At 29.9% G+C, this 11,698-nt stretch overlaps 2 long non-coding RNA genes across 2 annotated transcripts; one reads left to right on the forward strand and one right to left on the reverse strand.

Annotated features, from left to right (window-relative positions):
* Positions 1-746: 746 nt before the first annotated feature.
* On the forward strand, positions 747-2,917 carry LOC113404550 (uncharacterized). Its single transcript, XR_003369421.2, has 3 exons — positions 747-877; positions 1,607-1,678; positions 2,848-2,917. It is a non-coding gene; the product is annotated as an uncharacterized LOC113404550 (long non-coding RNA).
* Positions 2,918-2,962: 45 nt separating this feature from the next.
* On the reverse strand, positions 2,963-5,886 carry LOC113404546 (uncharacterized). Its single transcript, XR_003369418.2, has 2 exons — positions 5,640-5,886; positions 2,963-3,437 (listed from the first exon to the last, which is right to left on the reverse strand). It is a non-coding gene; the product is annotated as an uncharacterized LOC113404546 (long non-coding RNA).
* Positions 5,887-11,698: the final 5,812 nt, after the last annotated feature.

Below are 11,698 nucleotides of genomic sequence, written 5' to 3' on the forward strand. Positions count from 1 at the left end.
CAGTACTAAGTATTGCTGCTTGGTGTCAGATATAAATGAATGGGTGATACCTTGATAGACATACCTGGGTAGTGCGTAGTATGGTTACCATCAAGTAAATCCATATAGGGCATATAAGGAATTGTTTTCATATGATACCTAATTGTTTCTATATATTATATTGATTTAAACGCTGACATATATATTAGAACAACGACATCAAGAACATTTTTTTATTGCCCAACCGGAAAAACTACTATACCAATATACATAAAACTTATGCCAGAAAATGAACCGCACTTCGTAGGTTTTAGTTTTATTGATTATTATCTATATTGGACGCGTTTCGCAATTTCACCTCCTCTAAATTTAAGCTATTGTCGGAACAGGTGCGGATATCATGTTCTTGTGTATTATTAATGTGTATATTATACCTAACTTTGAAGCTTTTGTTTTAAGTTGCTTCAATTTGATTGAAATTCAGCCAATCACTGTTCAGATCAAATAAATCACTTTCGGTATATATGATATAATAATATAATCGATCTAATAAACATAGATAAATCGATTGAAAATGTGTGAGATATATTTTATTATCTCACTTGTTTACAAAACCCTTAGACCGTAAATTGTAAAATGTTTGTATTCTTTATTATTCTAAAACTACAATAGGAATTCTTACAAATGCAACAAAACTATGACATTCTTGATCCTCTAAAACTTCAACGATCAATATCAAATGTTTTTAGCATTGATCTGTCGATATGCAACACTGAACCTCTAATAAGAAACTGCACATTTTATCTATTGCTGTAGATGAGAGCACGTTTTCCAGCTAACTGCATGCTTTGGTATTTCGTTTAATAAGTTATAATGAAAATTTCGGACGGTCGTATAAGTGAGTGATTTTCTTATTATTTATTGACAAAGTTTATAAAAAGATTTCATTATTCTACATGTAAAGAAATTAAATCACGATTATTTGTTCATTGTTTTGTGTTGAACAGAATATTAAAGCTAAGAAAATGTTGAATTTTGTTTTCTGGCAATAATTAAGAACTATCGATTCTTTTCAATCTTTATTTTCAATCCTGAAAATATATAGATTCTCTTCAAGTTGGTTAAATTGAAATTAAATTATTCAACATTATTTAACTAAGAGATGCAAAAAAAAAATTATTTGGCTTATTTTTTGCTTTCATGAGATTTTTCATGGTCAGTCACAGGACCATTGGATTCTGTTTTGAATCTAAGCCAAATAAATAAACAAATCTTCAGAAGATTTATCCGTAATTTTAGTGTTTCAATTGCTATATTGATTTTATTTTTGACGTTATAGATTTTATTTTCAGACAGCAACACATTTTTTTATTTACAATTGAACTCTAAACGTCGTTTTATTTTGTTCTTAGAATCTGTTTACGTTTCGAATAAAAAAGTCTAAAACATGTATCAATTCTATTCGCGGAATTTACTTCTTTTTTCAAATTTGAATTTCGAATTTTACTGAACTCGAACTGTAATTGATAATTTATGAATTTTTGTCAATTATATAAGATCTAAATTATAATTTAATTTAATTTCAAATAAAAATGTCAACTAAATGTTTTTTTTATATATATTGCAGTTTTGAAACCAGGCTTTTCCACAGATGAAGTTTGCGTTCCAGGTTGCGACTGTCAAAGTATAGACCACATCGGTAAGTTTTCGTAAATAGCTTGAAAACAAATATCATCCAAAAATCTTAGAATACGCTCGTTGTTTGCACGCTCGATGTTTTTCTCAATATAATATTTGCCGTGAATTTATATTTCAATAATTTTAGATTTGTTAGTTTGATATTTTTATATACAACAATAATTTCGAGAGAAACATTATTTCAAATAATAATGTTTTTTAATCATAATTGAATAAACCTCCTTCGTCTTATAACTTTTAATTAAAAGTTTTTTATGTGCGCTCTCAACAATTATTACTTATATTTTAATTTATATTATGTTCAGATACAATAAGAGTCAGCTTTTTAGATTGCAGAACAAAAATAAAAATATACGTTATTGTTTTTTCCGTCTAGAAAAGTTGAAATTCTCGACGTTTCTCTATTATAATATAATATATTATACATAGGTATAAACCTTTCTCTTGAATCACTCTGTTTATTTCTTTAATGTAAGCCGCAATAAACTCCGTTCCGAAGTTTAAAACATCTAAAGTGAGAAGTGGTTTTGATTTATACTATGTAGAGATTACACTGGCTGATTTACTGTTACGCAATTAGCAGTAGAATGTTATCACAAAGCTCATAATCATCGGATCGAATCATACATCTCACATCTATAGTAATATTATAAATAGATAAAATTTGTTTGTATGTATGTATTATGATGGTAGTGTTTCATTTGACAATCAATAAGTAAGTATTATGTTTCTATATTCAATAAAGAAATTTGAGTTTGAGTAGGAGGTAATCTAATTGAACTAATGATTCAATTCTAAATTTTTTTCTCTGTTACAAAGCTACATTATTACTGAGTGCTAACCATATGATATAAATTACATTTATATCATAACATTTTCTTTTTTTTAAATTGTATTTCGTTAAGTAGGTAGGTAGTTTGATTGCAACACTCATATCGTCAGTAAAAATTAAGAAACGCTTAAGCGTCAAAATGGTATTATTGGGAAATGAGATTTACTAACCTAACTTTAGACGTCATTTACCAATAGTAATATTTTGGCGCTTAAGCCTTTCTTTCATTTCACTGACGATATTATTTCATGAATACTGACAGGAATCGCCGATTCCGAAAGGATACTTATTTTATTTTTTTTATTTAATGATAATAATCATTGAATCTTTTGTTTCAGGAACATGCATGAAATGATTGGACTTTGACAATGGAAAAATGAGAAACGATAGACCCATATTTATTATATATATATTATGTTATTATAAATAACATAGAGAATAAATAAAACCAAATTATTGCATTGTTATTTATTTAGATACATTATTAAGATAATTATTTTGTAACAGGCAACAATTTATTGATTTAATACCAAATAAGAAACAATATAATTGCATAATTGGTATCAATATTATTCCAACACATGTCAGATTACGGATGTGACGCACGGACATATTGTGCGTTCTATTTTTTTGTTTTTTTTATTATTTGCACCTAAATTTGTTTTTACAAGATGTAAATTACACATAGATAACAAATAATTTTAAGGAGAAGATATTTTCTGAATTGAATGCAAAAAAAAGCGTAATTACAATATATCTATTTTCATTACGAATAAACGATTAATGCTTTAAAATTCAAAATTATTGAAGACATTTCTTCATCAATTCTTTTTTGTGGTCGAGTCAGTGGTCGACCGCTTGCAAGAACATGAGCAGGATGAATCACACTTGCAACTCTGGCAGCACTGAGCCGGAGTGCATTTGCAATCTAAGTAAAAAAAAAAAAGATTACATTTTATGCTGTACATTTTTTTTTAACATAATTGTTGTAAACAGACACAGGTAACATTAGTAAAATCCCAAAACTACACATATTCATTTAATCTCCCCAAAAAAGTGATTAAACATAATTTTTGATATACCCTATAAAAAAAAAATTAAATGGGGATGAGACCTAAGTACACACTATGCACACAAGGCTAATTTAAACCAGAGAGCATTAGGTGCAAAAACGCCGGATGTCATGCGTTGAGGTACCCTCGCTGATGATGGTCAAATTTTGGGTTCTGATGACTCATCAGTGAAACGCCCCAGAAAAATTCTTTGGGGGAGATCGCTAGATCACTGCTTGCACCCACGCACTTGTTTTACTTAAAACGGTACTAAATACACATAAGAACAAGTAAGTACCCATCATATACTTAAAATCCATACTAATATTTTAAATGCGAAAGTAACTCTGTCTGTCTGTTTCTCTGTCTGTTGCTCTTTCACGGCCAAACCCCTGAACCAAATTTGATGAAATTTGGTTTGAAGTAAGCTTAAACTCCAAGGCTACTTTTTATAGCTAATACCTAACGAACAACACCTAAAACGATGGCGTAGCCGCGAGCATCAACTAGTATTGAATAAAAGAAGTCTTAGACATATCGTTGTTGTAATAAAAAATACCCCTCCTGGTTCAGTAAAAAAGCCAACTACGACATTGACCAATTTAATTACGGTGCACTATAAAAATATACGACGGGTTTTTCAAGGTTACCATAACTTGAGTCCTGCGAACCCGTTCGTTGGGTTAAACATTTATGGCTATTACAACTTTGAGCCTTAGGTGTTCCTGACCTCCATTACTTTTCAAGGACAAAGAGTAAGTAAAAATACACTTATTAAAAGGTTCAAATCAAATGTGTTCGGTCGTTCTTAAAGTGTCTCGACACATCGAATATAAAATTATTGAAACCTTAATGTTCGTAATTTTAATCTTCACTTGTATTTATATTGAAGGAAAACAATAAACAACGGATGAAGAAAAACATTGTGAGAAAACCTGCATGTGTCTAATTACAATGAAATTCTGCCGCATTGGAGCAGCATGGTGGCTTCCAACCTTCTCAAAAGGGATAGGGGGCCTCAGACCAGCAGAGACATTTACAGGCTGTTAATTTAAGGCTGATACTTTTGTATTTCATGATGACCTTAAAGATCGAGAAAGAAAAGAGACCTACCAAGAAATGGGTTGTCTGGAGAAATTAAAAGCAATGTCATAGAATAGAAAAATGTGGAGGCAATTAGGCAGGCAGGCTTAAATACTGACAGCCACCAGGATAAACTATAATTCGGTCAAATTAAAAAAAAAATTGAAAAAAATAATTTTAAATTAATTTAATGGCTTATGAAATATATTAATTTTTTTTATCTATTATCTATATTCTAATCTATTATCTAAATTTTTATCTAATATTTATCTCTGAAGAATGCTAGGTATAATAAAATTAATAATAATAATAAAATAATTTCGAAATTAAAGGCGTATTAATTCATACTAATTAAATACGGTATTCGTTAATGAAATTAAGTGTTAATATCCTATTACCTACAAATTAATTCGAATGAAGGTTTTGTAAGCACTAGGCATGCGAAGGATATAGTAGCTAGTTCTAACGACTTTGTTATCAAACAAAGTATACTTTGTTGAAACATGAACACGAATTATTTTGAACACTAATTAAGGTACAACGTATAAATATTATCTTTACCCAATTCTGATCGGTTAATATTTAATAAACATCATGAAATTGTTAATAATAATTGTTTAGTTTCATTTATTATAAAATATCTTTCAATTTAACGTTTTTTTATGATGCAACATTTAAAACAAAATATTAAAATATTATAACAAGAACACAATGCATGCCTAATTAATTTTAATTTATAAAAACGAACTGTGCGAATGAAAGTTAAGTATCGTATTAAAATTATCAATTTCGCGATAAAGTCATTTTATATCTTGTTGCTAAATGCAATTCTAAAAATACACAAAATTAACAACAATAATATGCTGCTGGAAATTCATTTAAAATCTTCACGTTTCAACAGACTGCGTTAAATTTAACGTCTAGAAGATTATTAAACAAAAGTTACATGTTATTGCTGATAAAAAAAAATATAAATAATAATTAATTTTACTCACTATCGCCACAACCTCCACAAGGCATCTTAATATTTTATTGATAAAGAGTTCGATGCAACGTACGTCCACGAACAATGGAACAGAAGACTTGCCTGCAATCGATCAGTGTGGTTATTTATACGAATACCAGTCAACAGATATAAATTTATTGTAGAAAATTATAAACCTTATACAGTTATTATAAAGGTTATAATGCTGAAGCAATGATAATTGAAATTCAGTCCACAGCTGGCCCACCGTATATACTCGTTCTTGATTAAAAAGTGTTCGGAAAATACCATTTGCATATTGTTTTAATTCGTATTTATTGATTAGGTATTTAAAAAATCTCTTCGGGTAATGTCTTGTGTAAAATAAGATAATTCACATTTGTCTGTGCATTGCGTGTATCTATATTTTTTTTTTACAATATCGGTAGGCAGACGAGCAAATGATGGTAAGTGCTCACCACCGCCCATAGACACAACAATACTGAGTACTGCTGGTGATAGAATATCTGATGAGTGGGTGGTACCTACCCAGACGGGCTCGCACAAAGCCCTACCACCAAGTAGAGCATCACCAACAAAAATTCAGCATTACAGTTTTTGTGTGTCTTCTTTCTTGTTGTGCGTCAATCGTCTTTTCTGTGTAATTTATCTTAGAAGGATTCTCGATTGCTAGTCTGGTCTGGGTGGTATAAAGCGAGTCTGGCTATGATGCGTATCATCTATACGGATCTCCATTGTAAGGTTCTAGTTAAGAATGTCCTTGGTACCATTTGTGCCCAGTTCAGTTACCCGCCGCGTCGTTACTGGTGTAATCGTAAATATTCTTTAAATAATCTTATTCAGTGTTAACACTTTTTTAATAAAATTGCTTACATAATAAAAGAAAAATTGCGCAGTAATTTGTAACTGTCATTGTTATTAATTTAAGAACAGACAGATCGACTAAGCGGCTATAAATTGTGACGCACTTATGTAATATATCATTCATACAATCAACATATATAGTTCATACTAATATTATATATGTGAAATTAAATCTGTATACTGTTCTATCACGACTAAGCCACTGAACCGAATTTGATGAAATTTTGTATGAAGAAAGTTTAAACTCAAGTTCAAACTAGATTTGTATGCCTAATACCTAACGAATAACCCCTAAAACACGAGCGAAGTCGCGGCAATTATTATAGACATATATAATTAAAGTAAGAAACCGTAAAATGACTAATATTGGTTTTAAAAAAAAAAGCTAAGATAAAATATTAAAAGGAATTCGTTAAGAACCAACTCGAAACTCATCTCAGAACAAGACAGTCGAGAGTCAGAAAATGAAATGCGAAATTGACCTCAATATATATATCAAATAAAGGATGTATGAAAATAGTGTATCACTAACAATTTCCTTTCAACATTTCAACAGTTAGTATTACAGAATGACTAAATATTACCTAAAAAAGAATAAAACAATTAACAATATGTATAAAATACCTTTCGACATAAAAGGAGTGTATTTTTAATGAGAGCATTTACGAACCAGCCTAACAAGTAAATTAATTAATCATTCAACAATAACAAAAACAATTTTGCACATGTTGGACCGTCAAATGTGTGTGGAATCTATATAACAAGAGTAACTGGATCGTATCAGTTATTGTAAGTCACTAAGTGTAAATTAGTAAAGTAAATGCCTGCAAGTGTCCCTCTGCAATGCCTTCCCTACAGGCCCTGTCTGCAAGCCCTATCTCGAGAAGGAGGTTTGAAACTTATTCCACCACACAATGGAGTAGACACTCCAATGCCGTTTGGTGGGCACATGTAGCAGAATTTAATTTGACCCGATTTCCACTAAACCATATCAGCGCCTTTATAGTTTAAATGTTCAGTAGTAAACTTTATACTATCAATCTGTATTGAAATCAAACATTGATTAATAATAATTATTTTTAATAAACAAAATAAGATAATTTTATTGTAATTTACCCCGGACCATTTTTTTATTAGAATAAAATAAAAAAAAATAAAAAAGCTCCTCAGTATTTATAGAGATATAAGATTTCGTTTAAAACTTTGTATACCCGTACACCACCTTAAATTAAAATAATAATAATGCACATTTATATCTCGTCGTGTATCCGAACGTGATCCTGCAATAACTCACCTTTAACCAAGACTAATAAATTACTCACAACTATACACAATGCGTGTATATACATTACTGGTTCAGTATAAATTTCTTAAATAAGTTGTTTTGAATAATGTTCAATGTATCACTCAAATTGCGTTTATGTCAAACGTCAACAAAATTTATTGCATTTGCTAAATTTAGAACAGTTTATATGTTAAGCACTTCAATGAAACCATTGTGTGGTGGATTCGATATATCTTAAGTATACTTATCTTGTTAAGAAAACTAATTGAACTGCAACTAATATGTGATAAGAAATATTCTGCGATGTTCTACGCATTACCTTAGGTTATTATATAAGTATATAGTTTATTAAATATTTATAGCTATTGAATAGCGGAATCATAAATGATTCTTTTTTGTAAGAAAACTCCTGTCTATAGTTTAAATTACTTTAATTATTTATTATATTATAATTTTATTATACACACGCCATTTTTATTTTTCTTCAATCATTTTTTTTTTTAAATCTACCAATACCACTTCTTCTTTTGCCACAGATAATAAAATCTTAAGTTGGATCATAAGTCGATTAACAAATAATATAACGTAATTAATATTCTAAATTATAATATTCAACCAATGTCCACACAACTCTCCGAAATCTTTAATAAAATTAATAGATATCTCTAATGGAGTATTTTTTTACTAGATACAGAGGATACGTTGTTGAGTTTTTAATATTTTTATTCCATTCGCTACTTAATACGCTTAAAAGATGAATTTTGAAAAATCCTTTCATATTTATTACCTATGTTCCATAAAGAATTCCTGTGCAAAATTGCATCCTGTTAGACCCACCGGCTTAGGCCCTGCCGTGTCAGTCAGTATTGAATAGCTTGTACAAGACCCAGATACCAGAATTAAGATCACACCTCTACTTTGGTTTTTATTGCTCCTTAATGAAAACAATGAAGATCCGATAAGGCTACTAATTGTAAATTTGTCATATGTCATCGCTTTATGACCTCGCATTAAGCGTTCATTTTCATAAAAAAAATATTCTTGGCACACGGAGTACAAAAAGAGGTACAAAACCGAACTATGCTCCACTGTCGAACCTCTCCCGCATCAACGGATTTTATCGAGAGACCTTCGCCGTCCGCACTTCAATCAATCCCCGAATGCATTAAATACGACGTATGTAAAATTTCGATATGGGTAACGATTACATTGACAATTATCCTCACGACTTCGCATTAAATTACACGACGCGAAAATACAATAATATGCTTATTTCCCATTCGCTGTAAGCCGAAGGCGAATAATTCTCGCAACACATAAAACTATTTTTCTAATATGATGTCTTTGTGGTATGGCTTTGAGCGAGTAAAATTTACTGGACCCGTACCAGAACTAGGTGATTCTATAAGGATAAGCTTTAGTTATAATATTAGGTATAGGATTACTGTAATTTTTATACGTATATTACTTGTCTGAAGACTCGAATGTTACGATACAAATTTTCAAGTCGCTATTGTTAAAGTTGTAATACAATATTACACACTATGATGCTACCAAAATATATTCAAACTTAAAAATAAATGATTGAAATGAAAAAGTAATTTCGATATTAGTTTATGAAATAAGAACAATGCAGCACAGCACACGTGCAGTTAAACGTAGACAAACAAAACAAATAAAATATCACTTTCAAAACAGGTATAAATCAGATTAAAACGTATCAGTCATTTCAAACCGAAAACGTTCACTCATAACGTTTACGTGTTCAACTTACTTTTGAAACTAAATATAAATAAAACTGGTAATAATAAGAACCATGGTACACAAAACTTAAAAATCTTCGTTTATATACGCGTATAATTGTACAGTATTTTTTAATTAGTTATGCGAGAATTAGTCTATAAAAGCGCCTTTGATTTGAATAACATACACGAGTATATTAATATAAAAAAGAATACTTTTGTAACTAATTTTAAATTCTAATAAATTAGGAAAATAAACTAATATAGCTACTAACTAAATAAGATTTTATTTTAACGTTTACTAATTTCACGCGGACATTATTTACTAATTAATCGAACACTTTCTTTCTTGGGAATTAAAAGCGACATTTTTCAAATACCGTTTTAGTTATTTTTTAAATAATTGAAACTATGTCTCCTCCTAATAGTTTAAGTAAGTTATTGTTACATATTCGTAAAATTGCTCAGAATTTTGTATTAGGAGTTTTAAGCAGTGTTCATTTTTATTATGTTATTGAATGACGTAAAATAACGTGGATATATATATATATGTACTATAAATAACTGCTCATGTTGGATTATTATCAATATTTCAATAAAATATTGCGTTTATAAAAATGTTATAGATGTTATTTTGGACGGTGAATGTTAAAAGTCATCCCTTACACTTTCATAACTGATCTATCTAAAAGCGATAAGGTTAAGTCATTATATCGTATCCCTCTTATAAACGCTGATGAAGATAGCTTCATCAGCCTTTATAATCCATGTCGTGCTCGATGAAAGAAAATACCTTCATGAGATATTAAGTAAAGTGAACGAACGCTTAATGAAATGGAACGAATATGGGAGGGCCACACAACCTGTCATGGTGGAATGTCGGTCGGTGCTGGGCACCGGTGAGTCGCACATAATATGTGCGGGGAGTACATCATGTAGGGGAAAAGCGTAATGCATTTCCGAAAAAGCCAGATACAACCTTATAAGATGACAAAGATATCTCCTGAATTTTATAAATACAATTTTACAGTCTATCCGTTCGGATTATATACTTATCAAAATCTTATCCACTGAAAACATTGGCATCCGGTATGAGTAGCTTTGTAGATTACTTCCTAACAGGAAATTACTTCTCACTAGTTAAACAATTATTAAATATCAAACTTATTACTCATTTTACAAAAATAAAACAACTTAAATTATTCCTTAATGTTTCGAACATATGGTCTATAATTATTTACGAGTATCATTTTATCGGTGACAAATAACATTTTCTGTGTAGTAAATTGTTTTCTTCTGAACAAAGCCATCGAATACAAGTTTTGAAAAGATAAAGGTTTTTATCAAAGGTAGTGGCATAAACGTGTCATAGATTAATGAAAGAATGTTATAAAATTAGTTACAACTTACAGGTGGACAAAAGCCTAATTTATTTAAACCTTTATACAGCTTTAGGAGTATTCTGTAAGAAGAAACTCACCACAAAATAAAAGACACGTATCAAAATGGCAACATTTCACGAGTGGGATAGAAGATGCATTCTTATAGAACAGCATTGCATATCCAAAATATAATCACGATTTACCCATAATGTCATTAAACCGAATTTCCTTCGTTAGTTTTCAACAACATTATGGGTAGTATTTAATTACTTATTTTTTTATTTTTATCCATAAATAATAAACAAAACTTTGTACCAAAAAAGTAAACTACATATTGAATTAGAAATAGATAAGAATCTGTACGATCTTATCTCAAATCATGAAATACAACGTGTATTTAATGAATAATTTGTCATATATGCGTGCCTAGTTTTTGAAGAACAAATAAAAGTTAGGATTCTGTACGAACTACAAAAATTTTTAAAGGTACACATTGTTACTAAATGATATATACCTCACGAACGTGAGTTCTAATATGTAGATGTACAATGTAAAATCAAATCGATCGAAGTCCACACTTTACAGTATGTACTGAGGTACTTATCAGAAAGTTAACTGGGTGTTAAATACTAGATACAAATTTTCTTAGAGGTTTTCAATTAATTACAAATTAACAAATGGGGAGGCCCTTCACAGGACCGAGGATTATAACAAAGAATTTGGCACACCCAACGTTCCTATTTGCTATCTTATCATATTTAATAAAGATAACGGCTCGTTATTGAGCACACAATGT

Source organism: Vanessa tameamea, chromosome 22 (genome assembly GCF_037043105.1).
Source record: "Vanessa tameamea isolate UH-Manoa-2023 chromosome 22, ilVanTame1 primary haplotype, whole genome shotgun sequence".
Taxonomy (NCBI): domain Eukaryota; kingdom Metazoa; phylum Arthropoda; class Insecta; order Lepidoptera; family Nymphalidae; genus Vanessa; species Vanessa tameamea.